At 43.8% G+C, this 25,381-nt stretch overlaps 1 protein-coding gene across 4 annotated transcripts in view; it reads left to right on the forward strand.

The window, feature by feature from the left end:
• The window catches only part of LOC130367769 (beta-1,3-galactosyltransferase 2-like), a 132,545-nt gene that overhangs the window by 80,214 nt on the left and 26,950 nt on the right, over positions 1 to 25,381 (forward strand). The window contains exon 1 of one of the 4 annotated variants that reach the window (XM_056570525.1): positions 22,874 to 23,006. The exons of 2 other annotated variants lie outside the window; for them this stretch is intronic. The gene's annotated coding sequence lies outside the window, so the exon portion shown is untranslated. Of the gene's footprint in view, positions 1 to 22,873; positions 23,007 to 23,740; positions 24,202 to 25,381 lie in introns of those variants that run through there. One more of the 4 variants, XM_056570524.1, reaches the window with a different exon arrangement.

Here is a 25,381-nt window from a genome sequence, read left to right on the forward strand (position 1 = left end):
TCACTACCGCCGCAGCAAGACCATCCCGCTTTGCGGCGGGCTCTGGTGAAAACCAGTAGTGACTTAGAACCGATCCACTAGCACGGTCCACGCCAATCCCTCTCTGGCACAGAGGATCCACTACCTGCCAGCCGGCATCGTGACAGTAGATCCGGCCATGGATCCCGCTGAAGTTCCTCTGCCAGTTGTCGCCGACCTCACCACGGTGGTCGCCCAGCAGTCACAACAGATAGCGCAACAAGGCCAACAGCTGTCTCAACTGACCGTGATGCTACAGCAGCTACTACCACAGCTTCAGCAATCATCTCCTCCGCCAGCTCCTGCACCTCCTCCGCAGCGAGTGGCCGCTTCTGGTCTACGACTATCCTTGCCGGATAAATTTGATGGGGACTCTAAATTCTGCCGTGGCTTTCTTTCCCAATGTTCCCTGCACTTGGAGATGATGTCGGACCAGTTCCCTACTGAAAGGTCTAAGGTGGCTTTCGTAGTCAGCCTTCTGTCTGGGAAAGCTCTGTCATGGGCCACACCGCTCTGGGACCGCAATGACCCCGTCACTGCCTCTGTACACTCCTTCTTCTCGGAAATTCGAAGTGTCTTTGAGGAACCTGCCCGAGCCTCTTCTGCTGAGACTGCCCTGTTGAACCTGGTCCAGGGTAATTCTTCCGTTGGCGAGTACGCCGTACAATTCCGTACTCTTGCTTCAGAATTATCCTGGAATAATGAGGCCCTCTGCGCGACCTTTAAAAAAGGCCTATCCAGCAACATTAAAGATGTTCTGGCCGCACGAGAAATCCCTGCTAACCTACATGAACTCATCCATCTTGCCACTCGCATTGACATGCGTTTTTCCGAAAGGCGTCAGAGCTCCGCCAGGATATGGACTTTGTTCGCACAAGGCGTTTTTTCTCCCCGGCTCCTCTCTCCTCTGGTCCCCTGCAATCCGTTCCTGTGCCTCCCGCCGTGGAGGCTATGCAGGTCGACCGGTCTCGCCTGACACCTCAAGAGAGGACACGACGCCGCATGGAGAATCTCTGCCTGTACTGTGCCAGTACCGAACACTTCCTGAAGGATTGTCCTATCCGTCCTCCCCGCCTGGAAAGACGTACGCTGACTCCGCACAAAGGTGAGACAGTCCTTGATGTCTACTCTGCTTCTCCACGTTTTACTGTGCCTGTGCGGATATCTGCCTCTGCCTTCTCCTTCTCTACTATGGCCTTCTTGGATTCCGGATCTGCAGGAAATTTTATTTTGGCCTCTCTCGTCAACAGGTTCAACATCCCAGTGACCAGTCTCGCCAGACCCCTCTACATCAATTGTGTAAACAATGAAAGATTGGACTGTACCATACGTTTCCGCACGGAGCCCCTTCTAATGTGCATCGGACCTCATCACGAGAAGATTGAATTTTTGGTCCTCCCCAATTGCACTTCCGAAATCCTCCTTGGACTACCCTGGCTTCAACTCCATTCCCCAACCCTGGATTGGTCCTCTGGGGAGATCAAGAGTTGGGGGCCCTCTTGTTTCAAGGACTGCCTAAAACCGGTTCCCAGTACCCCTTGCCGTGACTCTGTGGTTCCCCCTGTAACCGGTCTCCCTAAGGCCTATATGGACTTTGCGGATGTTTTTTGCAAAAAACAAGCTGAGACTCTACCTCCTCACAGGCCTTATGATTGTCCTATTGACCTCCTCCCGGGCACTACTCCACCCCGGGGCAGAATCTATCCTCTGTCCGCCCCAGAGACTCTTGCTATGTCGGAGTACATCCAGAAAAATTTAAAAAAAGGCTTTATCCGTAAATCCTCCTCTCCTGCCGGAGCCGGATTTTTCTTTGTGTCCAAAAAAGATGGCTCTCTACGTCCTTGCATTGACTACCGCGGTCTTAATAAAATCACGGTAAAGAACCGCTACCCCCTACCCCTCATCTCTGAACTCTTTGATCGCCTCCAAGGTGCCCACATCTTTACCAAACTGGACTTAAGAGGTGCTTATAATCTCATCCGCATCAGAGAGGGGGATGAATGGAAAACGGCATTTAACACTAGAGATGGACACTTTGAGTATCTGGTCATGCCCTTTGGCCTGTGCAACGCCCCTGCCGTCTTCCAAGACTTTGTTAATGAAATTTTTCGTGATCTCTTATACTCCTGTGTTGTTGTATATCTGGACGATATCCTGATTTTTTCTGCCAATCTAGAAGAACACCGCCAGCATGTCCGTATGGTTCTTCAGAGACTTCGTGACAATCAACTTTATGCCAAGATAGAGAAATGTCTGTTTGAATGCCAATCTCTTCCTTTCCTAGGATACTTGGTCTCTGGCCAGGGACTACAAATGGATCCAGACAAACTCTCTGCCGTCTTAGATTGGCCACGCCCCTCCGGACTCCGTGCTATCCAACGTTTTTTGGGGTTCGCCAATTATTACAGGCAATTTATTCCACATTTTTCTACCGTTGTGGCCCCTATCGTGGCTTTAACCAAAAAAAATGCCAATCCCAAGTCTTGGCCTCCTCAAGCGGAAGACGCCTTTAAACGGCTCAAGTCTGCCTTTTCTTCGGCTCCCGTGCTCTCCAGACCTGACCCATCTAAACCCTTCCTATTGGAGGTTGATGCCTCCTCTGTAGGAGCTGGAGCGGTCCTTCTACAAAAAAATTCTTCCGGGCATGCTGTTACTTGTGGTTTTTTTTCTAGGACCTTCTCTCCGGCGGAGAGGAACTACTCCATCGGGGATCGAGAGCTTCTAGCCATTAAATTAGCACTTGAGGAATGGAGGCATCTGCTGGAGGGATCAAGATTTCCAGTTATTATTTACACCGATCACAAGAACCTCTCCTATCTCCAGTCTGCCCAACGGCTGAATCCTCGCCAGGCCAGGTGGTCTCTGTTCTTTGCCCGATTTAACTTTGAAATTCACTTTCGGCCTGCCGATAAGAACATTAGGGCCGATGCTCTCTCTCGTTCCTCGGATGCCTCGGAAGTTGAACTCTCTCCGCAACACATCATTCCTCCTGACTGCCTGATTTCCACTTCTCCAGCCTCCATCAGGCAAACTCCTCCAGGAAAGACCTTCGTCTCTCCACGCCAACGCCTCGGAATCCTCAAATGGGGTCACTCCTCCCATCTCGCAGGTCATGCAGGCATCAAGAAATCTGTGCAACTCATCTCTCGCTTCTATTGGTGGCCGACTCTGGAGACGGATGTCGTGGACTTTGTGCGAGCCTGCACTGTCTGTGCCCGGGATAAGACTCCTCGCCAGAAGCCCGCTGGTTTTCTTCATCCTCTGCCTGTCCCTGAACAGCCTTGGTCTCTGATTGGTATGGATTTTATTACAGACCTACCCCCATCCCGTGGCAACACTGTTGTTTGGGTGGTCGTTGATCGATTCTCCAAGATGGCACATTTCATCCCTCTTCCTGGTCTTCCTTCAGCGCCTCAGTTGGCTAAACAATTTTTTGTACACATTTTTCGTCTTCACGGGTTGCCCACACAGATAGTCTCGGATAGAGGCGTCCAATTCGTGTCAAAATTCTGGAGGGCTCTCTGTAAACAACTCAAGATTAAATTAAACTTTTCTTCTGCATATCATCCTCAATCCAATGGACAAGTAGAAAGAATTAACCAGGTCTTGGGTGATTATTTACGACATTTTGTTTCCTCCCGCCAGGATGATTGGGCAGATCTTCTACCATGGGCCGAATTCTCGTATAACTTTAGAGTCTCTGAATCTTCCTCCAAATCCCCATTTTTCGTGGTGTACGGCCGTCACCCTCTTCCCCCCCTCCCTACTCCCTTGCCCTCTGGTTTGCCCGCTGTAGATGAAGTGACTCGTGATCTTTCCTCCATATGGAAAGAGACCCAAGATTCTCTTTTACAGGCTTCATCTCGCATGAAAAAGTTTGCCGATAAGAAAAGAAGAGCTCCCCCCATTTTTGCTCCCGGAGACAAGGTATGGCTCTCCGCTAAATATGTCCGCTTTCGTGTCCCCAGTTACAAACTGGGTCCACGCTATCTTGGTCCTTTCAAAGTCTTGTGCCAAATTAATCCCGTCTCTTACAAACTTCTTCTTCCTCCTTCTCTCCGTATTCCTAATGCCTTTCATGTCTCTCTTCTTAAACCACTCATCATCAACCGTTTCTCTCCCAAATTAGTTTCTCCCACTCCTGTCTCCGGTTCTTCTGACGTCTTCTCAGTGAAAGAGATACTGGCCTCCAAGACGGTCAGAGGAAAAAGGTTCTTTTTGGTGGATTGGGAGGGCTGTGGACCTGAAGAGAGATCCTGGGAACCTGAGGACAACATCCTAGACAAAAGTCTGCTCCTCAGGTTCTCAGGCTCTAAGAAGAGGGGGAGACCCAAGGGGGGGGGTACTGTTACGCCGAGCGCTCCGGGTCCCCGCTCCTCCCCGGAGCGCTCGCTTCTCTCTCGCTACCGCAGCGCTCCGGGCAGCTCCACTGGCCCGGTGCGCTGCGATACCGTCTCCAGCCGGGATGCGATTCGCGATGCGGGTAGCGCCCGCTCGCGATGCGCGTCCCGGCTCCCGTACCTGACTCGCTCTCCGTCTGTCCTGTCCCGGCGCGCGCGGCCCCGCTCCCTAGGGCGCGCGCGCGCCGGGTCTCTGCGATTTAAAGGGCCACTGCGCCGCTGATTGGCGCAGTGGTTCCAATTAGTGTGTTCACCTGTGCACTCCCTATTTATACCTCACTTCCCCTTCACTCCCTCGCCGGATCTTGTTGCCATTGTGCCAGTGAAAGCGTTTCCTTGTGTGTTCCTAGCCTGTGTTGCAGACCTCCTGCCGTTGCCCCCGACTACGATCCTTGCTGCCTGCCCCGACCTTCTGCTACGTCCGACCTTGCTTCTGTCTACTCCCTTGTACCGCGCCTATCTTCAGCAGTCAGAGAGGTTGAGCCGTTGCTAGTGGATACGACCTGGTCACTACCGCCGCAGCAAGACCATCCCGCTTTGCGGCGGGCTCTGGTGAAAACCAGTAGTGACTTAGAACCGATCCACTAGCACGGTCCACGCCAATCCCTCTCTGGCACAGAGGATCCACTACCTGCCAGCCGGCATCGTGACAGAAACCATTGTATGTTGAGACCAGAACTCTATGGAAACCTGGTAATTGGTTCTGAAGCCACCAAAATGTCATCCAAAGATAAGAAAAAGTGAGGATTAAATAGAAATAAGTAGATAACTAATATAGATAAAGCAAATCCTAACATATAAAAGTAAGAAAGAGCTGCTGGAAGCTGTAAATCATTGTCTATGTCAGTGTTTCCCAGCCAGTGTGCCTCCAGCTGTTGCAAAACTACAACTCCCAGCATGTTATTTTTTTTATTCACAATTTTTTAGTCCCCATAGGAGTCAATTACATATAATCTTTCGATTGCATACACTAAACAATGTTCTGCCATAGAAATGCATTGATCAGTGTTATCGGCGCTCTGCTTCTCTAGCCTGCAGAATAAGTCTAGCGGAGCAGAACACCATGGCACAGAATGGCACAGAGGCAGGTAGGGACCGCATGGCTGTCATGCAGACCCCCATGGAAGTCCCAATCAGCGTCCCCAAAGAAGCATCAACTCATTTTCACCCGTTGTAGATACCACAATCAATCTTTGATTGTGGCATCTAAAGGGTTAAAGGGATACTCCACTGGAAAAATATGTTTTTATTTAAATCAACTGGTGCCAGAAAGTTTAAACAGATTTGTAAATTCCTTTTATTAAAAATTCTTAATCCTTCCAGTACTTATTAGCTGCTATTTGCGCCACAGGAAGTTATTTTCTTTTTGAATTTCCTTTCTGTCTGACCACAGTGCTCTCTGCTGACATCCCTGTCCATTTTAGGAACTGTTCAGAGTAGGAGAAAATCCCCATAGCAAACCTATCCTGCTCCGGACAGTTCCTAAAATGGACAGAGGTGTCAGCAGAGAGCACTGAGGTCAGACATAAAAGAAATTTAAAAAGAAAAGAACTTCCTGTGGAGCATACAGCAGCTGATAAGTACTGGAAGGATTAAGATTTTTTATTAGAAGTAATGAACAAATATGTTTAACTTTCTGGCACCAGTTATATATATAAAACATTTTTTTTTCCAGTAGAGTACCCCTTTAATGCTAGACATCGGTGAGTTAATGTTACCAGAGTTTGAAGCGCGCTCAACTTATGAGGGTGTTCACATATGCCCTGTGTCACTTAAGGGTAAAACTTTAGCGCATCAGTTATGTGTAAAGTGCAACAATATTTTTTTACTTTTAAAAGATGCTAAAAAAAAGGTGAAAAATTTCATATTTACAAAAAAATAACATAAATAATATATATTTATAATATATTATTTATAATAATATATATAAAAAAAAAAAATATATATATATATATATATATATATATATATAGTAAAATACGCTAACATTTTTTCGGAATTCCCATGTGGAAAAAAATGGCAGCTTTTACAGCAATGTACCTCCAGCTGTTGCAAAACTTCAACTCTCAGCATGTACGGACAGCCAATGGAACGGCTAGGAGTTGTAGTTTTGCAACAGCTGGAGGCACACTGGCTGGGAAACACCACTTTACAGTCATAGTAAAGTGAGTGTTTAAAAAAACATGATTTCTTCAAAGACATTAGGATGTGGTGAAGATTTCTAAATCCTCAACGGTCAGTTTACGTTGCGGACGCTTGAGGATTTCGAAATCCGCACCACAGCTCGATTTTTTTTAAAAGTCGCTTTAACATTGCTGTAAATCAGTGTTTCGTAACCAGTGTACCTCCAGCTGTTGCAAAACTACAACTCCCAGCATGCCCGGACAGCCAAAGGCTGTCCGGGCTTGCTGGGCGTTGTAGTTTTGCCACAGCTGGAGGCACACTGGTTGAAAAACACTGCTGTAAATGCTGCTGTTATTTTGGGGGGGGGGGTTATGCGGAAGTTTCTAAAAACGTTACACCTAAGTGTGCGAAAATGCGCCAAAGTTTTCATCCTCCCTATTGAAAGTGAAATATCACAGCCTGAAACACTTGCTAGGGGCTTGAGAAAAAAAAAAAAAAAAACATGCCTGGTTTTTGGCCAAAAAATGATTGGTAATGATTATATTGCAATGCATCCCCCTTACCCTTTTCCTTGAATCTGTACACGAAAATGCCTGGGGTGCCGCAGCAGAGTACCCCTTTAAATGAATGTTCCATTGACTTTATTGGTCCTTCTGAGGACTTTAACCCCTTAAGGACTCAGGGTTTTTCCGTTTTTGCACTTTCGTTTTTTCCTCCTTACCTTTAAAAAATCATAACCCTTTCAATTTTCCACCTAAAAATCCATATTATGGCTTATTTTTTGCGTCGCCAATTCTACTTTGCAGTGACATTAGTCATTTTACCAAAAAATGCACGGCGAAACGGAAAAAAAACGCCATTTTGTAACTTTTGGGGGCTTCCGTTTCTACGCAGTGCATATTTCGGTAAAAATTACACCTTATAATTATTCTGTAGGTCCATACGGTTAAAATGATACCCTACTTATATAGGTTTGATTTTGTCGCACTTCTGGAAAAAATCATAACTACATGCAGGAAAATTTATACGTTTAAAAATGTCATCTTCTGACCCCTATAACTTTTTTATTTTTCCACGTACAGGGCGGTATGAGGACTCATTTTTTGCGCCGTGATCTGAAGTTTTTATTGGTATGATTTTTGCATTGATAGGACTTATTGATCGAATGTAAATGTATTGATAGGACTTTTTATAAATTTTTTTCATTATATAAAAGTGACCAAAAATGCATTATTTTTGACTTTGGAATTTTTTTGTGCTTACGCCATTGACCATGCAGTTTAATTAACAATATATTTTTATAATTCGGACATTTCCACACACGGCGATACCACATATGTTTATTTTTATTTACACAGTTTTTATTAGGGAAGGGGTTAAATTGTCTTTATTCACTTTTCTTTTTTCACTTTTTTTTTTGCAGTGTTATAGCTCCCATAGCTTTTTGCGCGTACGCCATTGACCGTACGGCTTAATTAATGATATATTTTTATAGTTCGGACATTTACGCACGCGGCGATACCACATATGTTTATTTTTATTTTTTTTTACACTGTTTTATTTTTCTTATGGGAAAAGGGGGGTGATTCAAACTTTTATTAGGGAAGGGGTTAAATGACCTTTATTAACACTTTTTTTTTACTTTTTTTTTGCAGTGTTATAGGTCCCATAGGGACCTATAACACTGCACACACTGATCTCTTACACAGATCACAGGCGTGTATTAACACGCCTGTGATCAGCATTATCGGCGCTTGACTGCTCCTGCCTGGATCTCAGGCACGGAGCAGTCATTCGTCGATCGGACACCGAGGAGGCAGGTAAGAGCCCTCCCGGTGTCCGATCAGCTGTTCGGGACGCCGCGATTTCACCGCGGCGGTCCCGAACAGCCCGACTGAGCAGCCGGGATACTTTCAGTTTCACTTTAGAAGCGGCGGTCAGCTTTGACCGCCGCTTCTAAAGGGTTAATACCGCACATCGCCGCGATCGGCGATGTGTGGTATTAGCCGCGGGTCCCGGCCGTTGATTAGCGCCGGGACCGACGCGATATGATGCGGGATCGCGGCGCGATCCCGCTTCATATCGCGGGAGCCGGCGCAGGACGTAAATATACGTCCTGCGTCGTTAAGGGGTTAAAGGGGTACTCCAGTGGAAAACTTTTTTTTTTTTTTTTTTTTTTTTTAAATCAACTGGTGCCAGTAAGTTAAAGGAGTACTCTAGTGCAGAGTATTCCTGCTCCATCCTGCCCGGGCTGCAAAATAAATGAAAATGAACTATCACTCACCTCCCTGGGTTCCCGCGGAGCGTCACTACAGCTGATTGGTCCTCCGGTCCATCTTCTTCATACTTCCGGGTGTAACGAAGCGTCACATGGAGCTCAGCCTATTGCCGGCCAAGGCAGAACATCGCGGCGGCCGGCGATAGGCTGAGCGCCATGTGACGCTTCGTTACACCCGGAAGTATGAAGGAGATGGATCGGAGGACCAATCAGCTGTAGTGGCGCTCCGCGGGAACCCAGGGAGGTGAGTGATGGTTCATTTTCATTTATTTTGCAGCCCGGACAGGACGGAGCAGGAATACTCTGCACTAGAGTACTCCTTTAAATAGATTTGTAAATGATTTCTATTAAAAAATCTTAATCCTTCCAGTACTTATTAGCTGCTGAATACTACAGAGGAAATTCTTTTCTTTTTGGAACACAGAGCTCTCTGCTGACATCACGAGCACAGTGCTGTCCGGGCATGCTGGGAGTTGTAGTTTTGCAACATCTGGAGGTCTGCAGGTTGGAGACCACTGCTCTACACCATGCCTAAGGCTGAAAGGCTGAATCCACTGCTCTTTATACTATGGGAGTAATAATAAACACTTATAGTGCTGAAAAACGCACGTGCATCAAATACGCAGCATTTACGCTACATGTGACCCTTACCCTTAAAGGGGTACTCCAATGGAACCCTTTTTTTTTATAAACTGGTGCCAGAAAGTTAATTTGTAAATTACTTCTATTAAAAATTCTTAATCCTTCCAGTACTTATTAGCGGCAAATTCTTTTATTTTTGGATTTATTTTCTGTCACGACCACAGTGCTCTCTGCTGACACCTCTGTCCATGTCAGGAACTATCCAGAGCATCATATCTTTGCTATGGGGATTTTCTCCTGCTCTGGACAGTTCCTGACATGAACAGAGGTGTCAGCAGAGAGCACTGTGGTCGTGACAGAAAGGAAATCCAAAAAGAAAAGAATTTCCTCTGTAGTATACAGCCGCTAATAAGTACTGGAAGGATTAAGATTTTTTTAATAGAAGTAATTTACAAATGTACTTTCTGGCACCAGTTGATTTAACCCCTTAAGGACCAAGGGCGTACAGGTACGCCCTTGGTCCTGCTCTCCTGATATAACGCGGGGTTACACAGTAACCCCGCGTCATATCACGGCGGGCCCGGCGTCATAGTGAAGCCGGGACCCGCCTCTAATAGCGCGCAGCGCCGATCGCGGCGCCGCGCGCTATTAACCCTTTAGCCGCGCGCTCAGAGCTGAGCCACGCGGCTAAAAGTGAAAGTGAAAGTTCCCGACTAGCTCAGTCGAGCTGTTCGGGATAGCCGCGGCTAATCGCGGCATCCCGAACAGCTGACAGGACAGCGGGAGGGCCCCTTCCTGCCTCCTCGCTGTCCGATCGCCGAATGACTGCTCAGTGCCTGAGATCCAGACATGAGCAGTCATCCGGCAGAATCGTTGATCACTGGTTTCTTATGAGAAACCAGTGATCAACATAGAAGATCAGTGTGTGCAGTGTTATAGGTCCCTATGGGAGCATAAGAGATCAGTGTGTGCAGTGTTATAGGCCCCTATGGGATAACAATGATCAGTATAAGAGATCAGTGTGTGCAGTGTTATAGGCCCCTATGGGAGCTATAACACTGCAAAAAAAAAGTTGAAAAAAAAAGTGAATAAAGGTCATTTAACTCCTCCCCTATTAAAAGTTTGAATCACCCCCCTTTTCCAATAAAAAAAAAGCACAGTGTAAATAAAAATACAAATAAACATATATGGTATCACCGCGTGCGGAAATGTCCGAATTATAAAAATATATCATTAATTAAACCGCTCGGTCAATGGCGTGCGCGCAAAAAAATTCCAAAGTCCAAAATAGTGCATTTTTGGTCACTTTTTATATCATTTAAAAATGAATAAAAAGTGATCAATAAGTCCTATCAATGCAAAAATGGTACCGTTAAAAACTTCAGATCACGGTGCAAAAAATGAGCCCTCATACCGCCCCATACACGGAAAATAAAAAAGTTATAGGGGTCAGAAGATGACAATTTTAAACGTATTAATTTTCCTGCATGTAGTTATGATTTTTTCCAGAAGTCCGACAAAATCAAACCTATATAAGTAGGGTATCATTTTAATCGTATGGACCTACAGAATACATATCAGGTGTCATTTTTACCGAAAAATGTACTACGTAGAAACGGAAGCCCCCAAAAGTTACAAAACAGCGTTTTTTTTTTCAATTTTGTCGCACAATGATTTTTTTTCCCGCTTCACCATAGATTTTTGGGCAAAATGAATGATGTCATTACAAAGTAGAATTGGTGGTGCAAAAAATAAGCCATCATATGGATTTTTAGGTGTAAATTTGAAAGAGTTATGATTTTTTAAAGGCAAGGAGCAAAAAACGAAAATGCAAAAATGGAAAAACCCCCGGTCCTTAAGGGGTTAAAGAGTACCCCTTTAAAGTGCGTGTTGATGGGGCCCTGAAGTGTCCCGGCGCAGTGCCTGCTCTCTATACAAGATTGAGGTTAGTCCAGTTAGGGCAGTGGTCTCAAACGGTGGCCCTCCAGCTGTTGCAAAACTTCAACTTCCAGCATGCTGGAAGTTGAAGTTTTGCAACAGCTGGAGGGCCACAGTTTGAGACCACTGAGTTAGGGGGTAGGAGAGAAAGCAATGAGTGGAATGTGGAAAAGCTGGATGGCTGCCTATTGTTTTCATCCTGTGAGAGTGAAACCCAGAGGACGTTCATGCGGATCAAACCCCAAAATGTCTGAACTTCCTCTACACCAGTTTTCTCCAGCCTGCGGACCTCCAGATGTTGCAAAACTACAACTCCCAGCATGCCCGGAGGTCTGGAGGTCTGCAGGTTAATAAAGATAATAACAAAAGATAATAAAAAAAATCTCCCCCCCCCCCCCCAAAAAAAAATAAAATAAAAAAAGTAAATAAAAATTCCACCCAGAAATACCAATGCAGCAGAATCCGCTACACAGAGTACACACTACGGAATTTTTAGCGGCGGATGTTCCGACGCTAAAATTGTGCTCCCGAAAGAATCATCTTTTAGCGGGAGCCACTGGGAATACATTGCCGTCTATAGGGACGGTGCCATACGCGTGGTCCGAAGTGGCCGACCGATTCAGTCGGCGTTGGCCGCACTCGGGGTCTCTAGAGGGAAATTCCATAGTGTGAACCAGGCCTTATGGATTTTTAAACGGCAAAGAGGAAAAAATCTGAAAAAAGCAAAAACAAAAATTGTCCGCGTCCTCGCAGCCAAAAGCTGCTGTGTCATTGAAGGGTTAAATCATACTACTTAGTAACAGGGGAAAGTACATGTAATAAAAAAAAAAACACTTTTTTTTTTTTTATATTATTGCAAAAACGACATAAAAATTTGTAAAGCACAAAATAAGTTGCTGCCGTTTTAAATTGGGGGAGATTTATCAAAACCTGTCCAGAGGAAAAGTTGCCCAGTTGCCCATAGCAACCAATCAGATCGCTACTTTCATTTCTGAAAAGGCCTCTGCAAAGTGAAAGAAGCGATGTGATTGGTTGCTATGGGCAACTGGGCAACTTTCCCTCTGGACAGGTTTTGATAAATCTCCCCCAAGGGTAGAATCCTACGTTGCTTAAACGCTGCGTATTTGACTCACGTGCATTTTTCTGCGCTAGCAAAGTCTATGGGAGTAATAGTAAACACTCATAGCACTGAAAAACGCACGTGCGTCAAAAAAAGCAGCATTTACGCTACATGTGACTCTTACCCTTAAAGGGGTACTCCAGTTGAAAACTTTTTTTTTTATATCAACAGGTGCCAGAAAGTAAATTTGTAAATTCCTTCTATAAAGAATTCTTAATCCTTCCAGTACTTATTAGAGGCTGTATACTACATAGCAAATTCTTTTATTTTTTTTATTTCTTTTCTGTCACGACCACAGTGCTCTCTGCTGACACCTCTGTCCATGTCAGGAAGCATATGTTTGCTATGGGGATTTTCTCCTGCTCTGGACAGTTCCTGACATGGACAGAGATGTCAGCAAAGAGCACTGTGGTCATGACAGAAAGGAAATCCAAAAATAAAAGAATTTGCTCTGTAGTATACAGCCGCTAATAAGTGCTGGAAGGATTAAGATTTTTTAATAGAAGTAATTTACAAATTTACTTTCTGGCACCAGTTGATGTAAAGAGTACCCCCTTTAACCCCTTAAGGACGCAGGACGTAAATGTACGTCCTGGTGTGATAGTACTTAACGCACCAGGACGTACATTTACGTCCTAAGCATAACCGCGGGCATCGGAGCGAATCGCAGCCAGGGACCCGCCAGCAATGGCTGATGCCCGCGATCTCGCGGGCATCCGCCATTAACCCCTCAGGTGCCGGGATCAATACAGCTCCTGGCATCTGCGGCAGTGCGCGATTTGAATGAATGATCGGATCGCCCGCAGCGCTGCTGCGGGGATCCGATCATTCATATGCCGCACGGAGGTCCCCTCTCCTTCCCATGTGCGGCTCCCGGCGTCTCCTGCTCTGGTCTGTGATCGAGCAGATCAGAGCAGAAGATCACCGAAAACACTGATCTGTTCTATGTCCTATACATAGAACAGATCAGTATTAGCAATCATGGTATTGCTATGAATAGTCCCCTATGGGGACTATTCAAGTGTAAAAAAAAATGTAAAAAAATGTAAAAGTAAAAGTAAAAAAAAAGTGAAAAATCCCCTCCCCCAATAAAAAAATAAAACGTCCGTTTTTTCCTATTTTACCCCCAAAAAGCGTAAATTTTTTTTTTATAGACATATTTGGTATCGCCGCATGCGTAAATGTCCGAACTATTAAAATGAAATGTTAATGATCCCGTACGGTTAACGGCGTGAACGAAAAAAAAAGTCCAAAATTCCTACTTTTTTAATACATTTTATTAAAAAAAAATTATAAAAAAATGTATTAAGTTTTTTATATGCAAATGTGGTATAAAAAAAAGTACAGATCATGGCGCAAAAAATGAGCCCCCATACCGCCGCTTATTCGGAAAAATAAAAAAGTTATAGGTCATCAAAATAAAGGGATTATAAACGTACTAATTTGGTTAAAAAGTTTGTGATTTTTTTTAAGCGCAACAATAATATAAAAGTATATAATAATGGGTATCATTTTAATCGTATTGACCCTCAGAATAAAGAACACACGTCATTTTTACCATAAATTGTACGGCGTGAAAACAAAACCTTCCAAAATTAGCAAAATTGCGCTTTTCTTTTTAATTTCCCCACAAAAATAGTGTTTTTTGGTTGCGCCATACATTTTATGATATAATGAGTGATGTCATTACAAAGGACAACTGGTCGCGCAAAAAACAAGCCCTCATACTAGTCTGTGGATGAAAATATAAAAGAGTTATGATTTTTAGAAGGCGAGGAGGAAAAAATGAAAACGTAAAAATTAAATTGTCTGAGTCCTTAAGGCCAAAATGGGCTGAGTCCTTAAGGGGTTAAGGGGTTAAAGGGGTACTACCATGGAAAACTTATTTTATTTTTTTTTAATCAACTGGTGCCAGAAAGTTAAACAGGTTTGTAAATCACTTCTATTAAAAAATCTTAATCCTTCCTGTACATGTTAGGGGCTGTATACTAAAGAGAAATCCCAAAAAAGAAATGCATTTCCTGTGATGTCCTGACCACAGTGCTCTCTGCTGACCCCTGCTGTCCATTTTAGGAACTGGAGAAAATCCCCATAGCAAACATATGCTTCTCTGGAAAGTTCCTAAAATGAACAGCAGAGGTCAGCAGAGAGCACTGTGGTCAGGACATCACAGGAAATGCATTTCTTTTTGGATTTCTCTTTAGTATACAGCCCCTAAAAAGTACTGGAAGGATTAAGATTTTTTTAATAGAAGTGATTTACAAATCTGTTTAACTTTCTGGCACCAGTTGATTTAAAAAAAAAAAAAAGGTTTCCACGGTAGTACCCCTTTAAAGTGTGTGTTGATGGGGCCCTGAAGTGTCCTTAGAGAAGCCCGGCGCAGTGCCTGCTCTCTATACAAGATTGAGGTGAGTCCAGTTAGGGCAGTGGTCTCAAACGGTGGCCCTCCAGCTGTTGCAAAACTTCAACTCCCAGCATGACCGGACAGCCAACGGCTGTCCGGGCATGCTGGGAGTTGAAGTTTTGCAACAGCTGGAGGGCCACAATTTGAGACCACTGAGTTATGGGGTAGGAGAGAAAGCAACGAGTGGAATGTGGAAAAGCTGGATGGCCGCCTATTGTTTTCGTCCTGTCATAGTGAAACCCAGAGGACGGTAGTAGGGCAGACCCTTTTACCTGTCCCAATTACTGCTGCTAGGACTGTGGATAAGGCGCTGGGGACCAGGGGGTGCGAATTACCCAACCCCAGATGATAGCGCTGGCAGTGTATATGAAGGGCACCGATTTTAAGGTGGGTAGAAAATAAGGTGGTCAAGACCCCTCTGGCTGTTGTCACTTGAGCCTCCTATTTGTGCACATAGGGGGTATTATGTACAGTAAGGCACCATTTTTTATGTGTACTGTATAGGGTACTAGTTATGTTCAGTATGACAGCATTTTTTATGTGTACTGTATAGAGTACTAGTTATGTACAGTAAGGCACCATTTTTTATGTGTACTGTATAGGGTACTAGTTATGTTCAGTATGACAGCATTTTTTATGTGTACTGTATAGATTACTAGTTATGTTCAGTAAGGCACCATTTTTATGTGTACTATATAGGGTACTAGTTATGTTCAGTAAGGCACCATTTTTTATGTGTACTATATATATTACTAGTTATGATCACTAAGGCACCATTTTTATGTGTACTATATAGGGTACTAGTTATGTTCAGTAAGGCACCATTTTTATGTGTACTATATATATTACTAGTTATGATCACTAAGGCACCATTTTTTATGTGTACTATATATATTACTAGTTATGTTCAGTAAGGCACCATTTTTATGTGTACTATATAGGGTACTAGTTATGTTCAGTAAGGCACCATTTTTTATGTGTACTATATATATTACTAGTTATGATCACTAAGGCACCATTTTTATGTGTACTATATAGGGTACTAGTTATGTTCAGTAAGGCACCATTTTTATGTGTACTATATATATTACTAGTTATGATCACTAAGGCACCATTTTTTATGTGTACTATATATATTACTAGTTATGTTCAGTAAGGCACCATTTTTATGTGTACTATATATATTACTAGTTATGTTCAGTAAGGCACCATTTTTATGTGTACTATATATATTACTAGTTATGTTCAGTAAGGCACCATTTTTATATGTACTGTATATATTACTAGTTATGATCACTAAGGCACCATTTTTTATGTGTACTATATATATTACTAGTTATGTTCAGTAAGGCACCATTTTTATGTGTACTATATATATTACTAGTTATGATCACTAAGGCACCATTTTTTATGTGTACTATATATATTACTAGTTATGTTCAGTAAGGCACCATTTTTATATGTACTGTATAGATTATTAGTTATGTTCAGTAAGGCACCATGTTTTATGTGTACTATATAGAGTACTAGTTATGTTCAGTAAGGCACCATTTTTTATGTTTACTATATAGATTACTAGTTATGTTCAGTAAGGCAGCATTATTTTTGCATATTATAGGTGGTATTAGTTATCTTCAGAATGGCAGCATTATTTGTGTGTACTATGGCCCTGATTTACTAAGAGTGTTGTGTAGGTTTCTTTGTGGGTTTTAAAGGGGTACTCCGGCGCAAAGGCATCTTATCCCCTATCCAAAGGATAGGGGATAAGATGCCTGATCGCGGGGGTCCCGCCGCTGGGGACCCCCGTGATCTTGCGCGCAGCACCCTGTTAGAATCAGTCTGATTACTGTCGATCACGGCCCCCTCAATGTAAGCCTATGGGAGGGGGCGGAGCCGTGACGTCACAACGCTCCGTCCCCGTGATCGACAGTAATCAGACCCGGAGCAAACACGCTCCGGGGACTTATTCTAACGGGGTGCTGAGTGCAAGATCATGGGGGTCCCCAGTGACGGGACACTCACGATCAGGCATCTTATCTTACCTTTAGATAGGGGATAAGATGTCTTAGCGCCAGAGTGCCCCTTTAATTCCCTCCAATTTTTTTCCTACAGTATTTATTAAGGTTTCCCTACATTTTGCACTTTTCCCTACATTTTGCTTTTTTACACATGCTCTGATCTGTGGGGGTTTTCTCAGCTCAAATCCACCACATTTTTTTTTTTTTGCCGTGACACGCCCCTTTTCTGTGACCATGCCCCCTTTCCTTGACAGACACACCCCTTGTTCGGGTTTTCTCTGCAAAATGTGAGTTGGATGGGTTTTTCACTTCTGGCACAGACAGAATTCTGGTGCAAATTCTGGCGCAATGCGCCTGATTCTGGCGCACAACTCGACAAAATATGTCAGGTTTACAATAGTAAATCAGGACCTATACGCTCTTTATTTACATTCAGTATAACAGCATTATTTATGTGTACTATAGGGATATTTGATATGTACAATATGACGGCATGTTTAATGTGTTCTATAAGGAGTATTATTTATGTCAAGTGTGGAAGCATTATTAAAGGGGTATTCCAGGCAAAAACTTTTTTTTTTTATATATCAACTGGCTCCGGAAAGTTAAACAGATTTGTAAATTACTTCTATTAAAAAATCTTAATCCTTCCAATAGTTATTAGCTTCTGAAGTTTTGTCTAACTGCTCAATGATGATGTCACGTCCCGGGAGCTGTGCATGATGGGAGAATATCCCCATAGGAGCTGGACAGCTCCCGGGACGTGAGTCATCAGAAAGCAGTTAGACAGAAAACAGCAACTCAACTTCAGAAGCTAATAACTATTGGAAGGATTAAGATTTTTTTTATAGAAATAATTTACAAATCTGTTTAACTTTCCGGAGCCAGTTGATATATAAAAAAAAGTTTTTGCCTGGAATACCCCTTTAATGTTTATTATAGGAGGTATTCATTATGAACATTGTTATTATGTATTATATAGAGTACTAGTTATATTCAGTAAGGCGGCATTATTTCTGTATTTATAGGGGATATTAGTTTTCTAATCTGTGTACCATGTTTTGTTTTAGTTAGAAGTATGGCAGCATTATTTATGTGTACTATAGCGGTATAACATATTAGTTGTGAACATTATGGGGGAGATTTATCAAAGCTTATCAAATGTCCCGCATCAATATAGACCAAACTACAGAGGGTTAGGCCGGTCTACTCTGCGCCTAATTTATCACAAGGCGCACGTCTCTTAATAAATTCTGCGCACGGACTTCGGGATCTATGCTTTAGTCTATATTTAAACCTGCTCCAACAAGGTCTGACATTTCGGCGTACTTTTAGCCGATGCGACTGAAAAGTCGCTTTTGATAAATTCAGCACCAATGCATTTTTCCGTCTAAAATAGACCAGTGTTGAGCGGCATAGGCCATATTCGAATTCGCGAATATTTCGCGAATATATGGACGAACATTTGTCATATATTCGCTACATTTGCATATTCGTAATATTCACGTTTTATTTTCGCATATGCCCAAATTCGCGTATGCAAAAATTAGCATATGCGAAAATTAGCATATGCTGAAATTAGCATATGCAAATTTTCGCATATGCGAAAATTCGCATGCCATTCTCACACAGTAGTATTAGAGCCTTCTTTACACCACACAAGCTGGAAGCAGAGAGGGATGATCACTGTGATGTGTACTGTGAAAAAAAATAAAAAATAAAATAAACGAATATTCGTAATTACGAATATATAGTGCTATATTCGCGAATTCGTGAATATGCGATATTCGCGAATAAAATTTGCATTGCGAATATTCGCGAGCAACATTAAAATAGACAAGAATGCATCATGTTCTAAAAATCCTCTAAAGCAAAAGTCGCAGAAAAGTCGCACATATTTAGACTGCGACTTTCTGTGCGACAAATTTAGACAGGAAAAACCAGTGTAAATCCTTTTGATAAATCTCCCCCTATGAGTATTATCATTATTTATGTGTGTTCTATATGAAGGGATTTGTTACCTACAGTATGGCAGAATAGTTTTCATATACTTTAGGAGGCATTTGTTATGTACAGTATGGGAGCATTATTTGTGTGTGCTATTGGGGGAATTAGTCGTGTGTGTGTGTGTGTGTGTATGTGTGTATATATATATATATCGTATTTTTCGTCCTATAGAATGCACCGGCGTATAAGACTCACCCAATTTATAGGTGCAAAATCTAAAAAAAAAAAAGATTCTGAACCCAACAGTGGTCTTCAACCTGCGGACCTCCAGATGTTGCAAAACTACAACTCCCAGCATGTCCGGACAGCCGTTGGCTGTCCGGCCATGCTGGGAGTTGTAGTTTCGCAACATCTGGAGGTCCGCAGGTTGAAGACCACTGGATAAGAGGTAATACTCACCTGTCCCCGCCGCTCTGGACCCGTCACCGCTGCCCTGGATGTCGCTCCATCGCTGTCGCCACATCCCCGACGTGTCTCCGACTCTCCGGACGTCTTCTTCCCCGGGATCCACGCTCTCCGTCGCAGTCATCACGACGCTACGCACGCCGCTCCTATTGGATGACGGGACGGCGTGCGCGACGACGTGATGACGTCGAAGGAGAGCGCCGGCCAAGCAGGGGATCCCGGCACGGAGCAGACACCGAGGAGGCAGGTAAGGTCCTGTAAGCTGCCCAACTGAGCAGCCGGGTTAGTGTCACTTTCCCTTCAGATGCGGCGGTCAGCTTTGATCGCTGCGTCTGAAGGGTTAATACAGGGCATCACCGCGATCGGTGATGTCCTGTATTAGCCCGGGTCCCGGCCGTTGATGGCCGCAGGGACCACCGCGATAGGCGTGTATTTGCCATATAAGACTCAACAACTTTTCCCCCCTCAGTTTTGGGGAAACAAAAGTGCGTCTTATACGGCGAAAAAATACGGTATGTATATGTATATATATATATATATCTTATGGCAGCATTTTTTATGCCCAACTTACTGGTTACTGGCACAAGGGCAGGTTGGGCACCTATTCCCCCATTAGGCATTATGATGCAGATCAGCCACAAGGGGGAGGTCCTGCAAGTGCAAAATAGTGATAAACAACCACTCACACCTACTATTGATGAGGGGGGTAGTTACTTAGTATTATAGTAGCACACAGATAAGGCATATACAGGGCGCCATGATGACGTGTAGTGCACCATGCTGGCTTACAACCTATTAGTGACGTCCATACTATTCCATCAGGCGGGCTACCCACCATCTTATATGTGTACCCCACAACGCACTGACCCCCCCGGGCTCCACCAGCATCACAAGGACAGATCACATCTGACAAAAATGGCTAAAATGCTGACGCTCAGTCTCTTGCGAGTCCCGCCTGACGGAATAGTATGGACGTCACTAATAGGTTGTACGCCAGCATAGTGCAACTATAAAGCTAGGATCACACCATGGAATTTCCAACTGCAATTCCGCTTTGAAATTGCAGGCGGAAATTCTGCTTGCTAAAATGTATAGTGTAGTGAATGGGTTTCCGTTCACAAATTCACACTTCGGAATTTGTGAAGTGGATTTTGGGAACGGAAAGTCCGCTTGAAAATTTCCGCCTGAAGAATGGCGTTGCTCATTCTTCAGGCGGAAATACTCGCGGAACACATTGCAGTCTATTGGAGACTGCAGGGTCCACACGGTCCTAGTGCCGACTGATTCAGTCAGCGCTGGCCACACTCGGAATCTCCAGGCGGAAATTTTCTGCCCGTAGATTCCGCAGTGTGAACCTAGCCTAATACTAAGCAGCTACCCCCCCTGATGAATAGTAGGTGTGAGTGGTTGTTTATCAGTATTTTGCACCTGTCCGACTTCCCCTTATATAGCATTGTGGCTGATCTGCATTACATTGGGAGCCTATCCTGCTCTGGTGCCAGTAACTAGTAAGTTGGCCTTTCATCTGTGATTTTTTTGAGTGATTTATGTCCCTTTTTTTCTGCGCAGCATTTGTTATGGGTACTATATGAAGGTAACAGTTATGTACAGTATGGCAACATTATGTGTACTATAGGAGGTATAAGTTATGAACAGTAGAGTTGCTCGCGAATATTCGCAATTCGAATTTTATTCGTGAATATCGCATATTCGCGAATTTGCGAACATAGCACTATATATTCGAAATTACAAATATTCGCTTTTTTTTTTTTTTTTTCACAGTACACATCACCGTGATCACCCCTCTCTGCTTCCAGTTTGTGTGGTGTATAGAAGGCTCTAATACTACTGTGTGAGACCACCGGGCGAATATTCGCATATGCGAATATTCGCGAATATTGATCCCTCCCTCCTTTTAGCTTGTGGGCCAATGAGAATGATGCAAATAGTTATCGGAGATTAGCAACATACCCAGCAACCAATAGGAAAGTATCCCACCCCTCCCCTATGGGTGGGTTCACACCACGTTTTTACCCATATGGGAGCGCATACGGCTGGGGGGAGCTAAAACCGCGCTCTCCCGTATCCCGGCCTTATGCGCCGTATGGTAATTCATTTTAATGAGCCGACCAGAGTGAAACGTTCGGTCCGGTCGGCTCATTTTTGCCCCGTATGCGTTTTTCCAACCGGACCTAAAACCGTGGTCGACTATACAGTGGTCTCCAAACTGTAGCCCTCCAGATGTTGCACAACTACAATTCCCAGCATGCCGAGGCAGTCAGTGCATGCTGAAAGTTGTAGTTTTGCAACAGCTGGAGGCACACAGGTTGGAATCTATGAGCTAGAGTCTGTTTCCTAACTCAGTGGTTCCCCACCAGTGTGCCTACAGCTGTTGCAAAATTACAACTACCAGCATGTATGGTCTGTCAGTGCATTCTGGGAGTTGTAGTTTTGCAAGTTTTTCTCATGCGCGAATTTATCAAAAATAAATTCACAAGATACAACTACAAAAGTAATGCGAAAATACTTACACTGATGATGATTCTTTCTTCCTTCCTCGCAAATTGGCTGCGGTTACTTTTCCTGCATAAATTAGTTCAGCTTTCCGGTGCTCCGGTGGGCTGGAAAAGGTGGATACATTCCTAGGAAAGAGTCTACTACTGTATCCACCTTTTCCAGCCCACGGGAGCACCTGAAGGCTGAATTAATTTATGCAGGAAAAGGCATCAACTGCCGAGCCGAGAAGTTCGTGACGAATCGAATTTACTGTAAGTTCGCTCATCTCTAGCTGCGACCCATGTTGATAGATGATACTTGTATGACTTGTACTTCTGCTGCTTCTATCAAGTTACACTGATATACTTGCTATAAAGTTCATAAATTTTCACACATGCCAATTTTCCCCTATGGGGGAAAAAATGTGAATATTACGACTATGCGACTTTAGCGAATATATGACAAATATTCGTCCATATATTCGCGAAATATCGCGAATTATAATATGGCCTATGCCGCTCAACACTAATGAACAGTTAGCAACAATTATTACATTATATGGGGGCATTAGTTATCGTACTGCAGCATTGTGTATGTACGTTATAGGGGGAATTGAATTATGATTATTTATTTGTACTATAGAGGGTATTCGTTATGTACAGGAAGGCACCATTGTTTGTGTACTATGCAGGGCTCAAGTCCTGCAGGAACTCATGGGAACTGAGTTCCTGCACTTTTTCCAAAGCAGGAACACAGTTCCCATTAGCAGGAGTCCTGCAGGACCAGCCCTTAAAGGGGTACTCTGCCCCTAGACATCTTATCCCCTATCCAAAGTATAGGGGATAAGATGTCAGATTGTGGGGGTCCCGCTGCTGTGGACCCCCGCGATCTCGGCTGTGGCACCCCAGACATCCGGTGCAAGGAGCGAGCTTCGCTCCGTGCTGGATGACTGATGATGCGGGGCGGAGGCTCGTGACTTCACAGTAATGCCCCTCAATGCAAGTCCCGCCCCCTCCCATAGACTTGCATTGAGGGGCCATGACTGTGATGTCACGAGCCTCCAGCGCTGCACCCAATGCTCTAAACGAATGCCGGGTGCAGCAGGGAGAACGTGGGGGTCCCCAGTGTCTGGACCCCCCCAGGATCAGACATCTTATCCCCTATCCTTTTGGATCGGGTATAAGATGTCTCGTACCCCTTTAAGTGGAAATTTTGGGTGAGTTCCCACACTTTTTTTTCCCCCAGGACTGGACCCCTGGTACTATGGAAGTATTAAAGGGGAACTACGGTGGAAACAAGTAGAAAACAAATGCTTTCAAATCGACTGGTGCCTGAAAGTTAAACAGATTTGTAAATTATATAAGAAAAAAACACAGGAATTGGGGCTCAAAGGTCAATGATGGTGGACACCAAATGTAAGTGAAAATGATTGTAATAATTTATTAATAATCGGCAATATTATAATACTATAAAATAATGGTATACAGTGGTAACCGTGACCCACAGGGCCCTTGTGGAATCACGGTGTTCACTAAAATATTAGTATCAAGATAGAAATTAATGTTCGCTCAAATATAAAATATGACCATCTCATAAAATTACATGAAATCAATAATAAATGTAAAATTGCCACCAAAGTAATAAAATATTGTCCACACAGTTATTAGCAGCAAGTGGGAATCCTCATGCAGACACACTGCTTTAGTGTAATATAGTTTATAGTTAGGGTAACCAATAGCAACCGTATATAAGTCCTTAATTGGAATACCAGAACTTAGGGGGAGATTTATCAAAACCTGTGCAGAGGAAAAGTTGCCCAGTTGCCCATAGCAACCAATCAGATTTCTTCTTTCATTTTGCAGAGGCCTTGTTAAAAATGAAAGAAGCAAGCTGATTGGTTGCTATGGGCAACTGGGCCACTTTTCCTCTGGACAGGTTTTGATAAATTTCCCCCTTAGTGTCTGATGGTCTCCATTGAATCAACAGTCATTTAGTATAGATATAGCAATGGACTGCCGGCAAACCACTAGTTCATAGGAATATACACTGTAGCAAATAGGATAGTAGCGCTTAGTGTAGGAAGATGCTTTTAGATCTTGCCGCTCCGGGGCTGCTGTGCTGGTTGTCGCAGGGAAGCCGCGATCTCTCCTCGATGTCAGCGATGTATCACACGCTCTCAAACATGGGAGGGCCCTGCCGGAGACTCGGCCGCCTCCAATGGTGGCAGTGCCGGGTAGCGGTGTGCTCTCGGCAGCGGTCTTTCAGCATGGCATTATGGTGGGCTCTCGGCGGTGGTCCTACAGCGCTTCTATCTCCTAGATGGATGGGCACGATAGCGGCGTCCTCGTGGCAGTGAGGCGCGCATGTGGCAGACTAGGTGGCGGATAAATGCCTCTCGTCTGGTCAGTGTGGTGAGTGACCGACTGGGGCTCAATAACTCTTAATAGAGGTGGTCGCAATGTTCACAAAACGGGATGCTGGATGCGTTTCAAAACTCTCAGTTTTTTTCCTCAGCAGCAGTCATAGATACATGGAACCTCCATGTATCTATGACTGCTGCTGAGGAAAAAATTTAGATAGTTTTGAAACGCGTCCAGCATAAATTTTTATCTTGATACTAATATTTTAGTGAACACCGTGATTCCACAAGGGCCCTGTGGGTCACGGTTACCACTGTATACCATTATTTTATAGTATTATAATATTGCCGATTATTAATAAATTATTATAATCATTTTCACTTATATTTGGTGTCCACCATCATTGACCTTTGAGCCCCAATTCCTGTGTTTTTTTTCTTATATAACTTTGAACACCGTGGGTATAGGTGTTATTATTGGGCTGCCCAGGTCTATTTTGGCGTAGATATAACAGGAGCCACTCCATACATTATTTTATCCTAGATTTGTAAATTACTTCTATTAAAAAAAAATCTTAATCCTTCCAGTACTTATCAGCTGCTGTATAAAACAGAGAAACGTGTGAATTTCTTCTATGTATGACCACAGTGCTCTCTGCTGACACCCCTGTCCGTGTCAGGAACTGTCCAGAGCAGGATAGGTTTTCTATAGAGAGCTCTGTGGTCAGACTGAAAAGAAATTCAAAAAGAAAAGCACCTCCTGTGGAGCATATAACAAATGATAAGTACTGGAAGGATTAAGATTTTTAAATAGAAGTATTTTACAAATCTGCAATCCACAAAGTGGCGCCCGGCTCAAGCACTAATTCAATGCACGCTGACACCTTCCTACAGATCCCGTGATAAATATTCGGCATATAGGTGGTGCTCACCGCAATCCAACAAACAGTTCACTTCTATAAACTTCCAAGACGAGAAAGAAATCCACAGGGCACTCACCAATGCTGCAAAATGTGTCCTTTATTTCACGGGTCCATACATCAGTGCGGAGACGCTCATACAGGCGTGCTTCTACAAACTACGGTCCGTTTCTCGCGATACTTCGCGCTTCAACAGGTTTGCACGTCACTGGTCTTAGAGCCGTGTCTTAAATAGTACCTGCCTCCGCTGTCATGGAAACTCCACAACAACAATCAAGCAGGTGAGTGATTTAAAACAAATCTAAAAACAAT

Source organism: Hyla sarda, chromosome 4 (assembly GCF_029499605.1).
Source record: "Hyla sarda isolate aHylSar1 chromosome 4, aHylSar1.hap1, whole genome shotgun sequence".
Classification (NCBI taxonomy): domain Eukaryota; kingdom Metazoa; phylum Chordata; class Amphibia; order Anura; family Hylidae; genus Hyla; species Hyla sarda.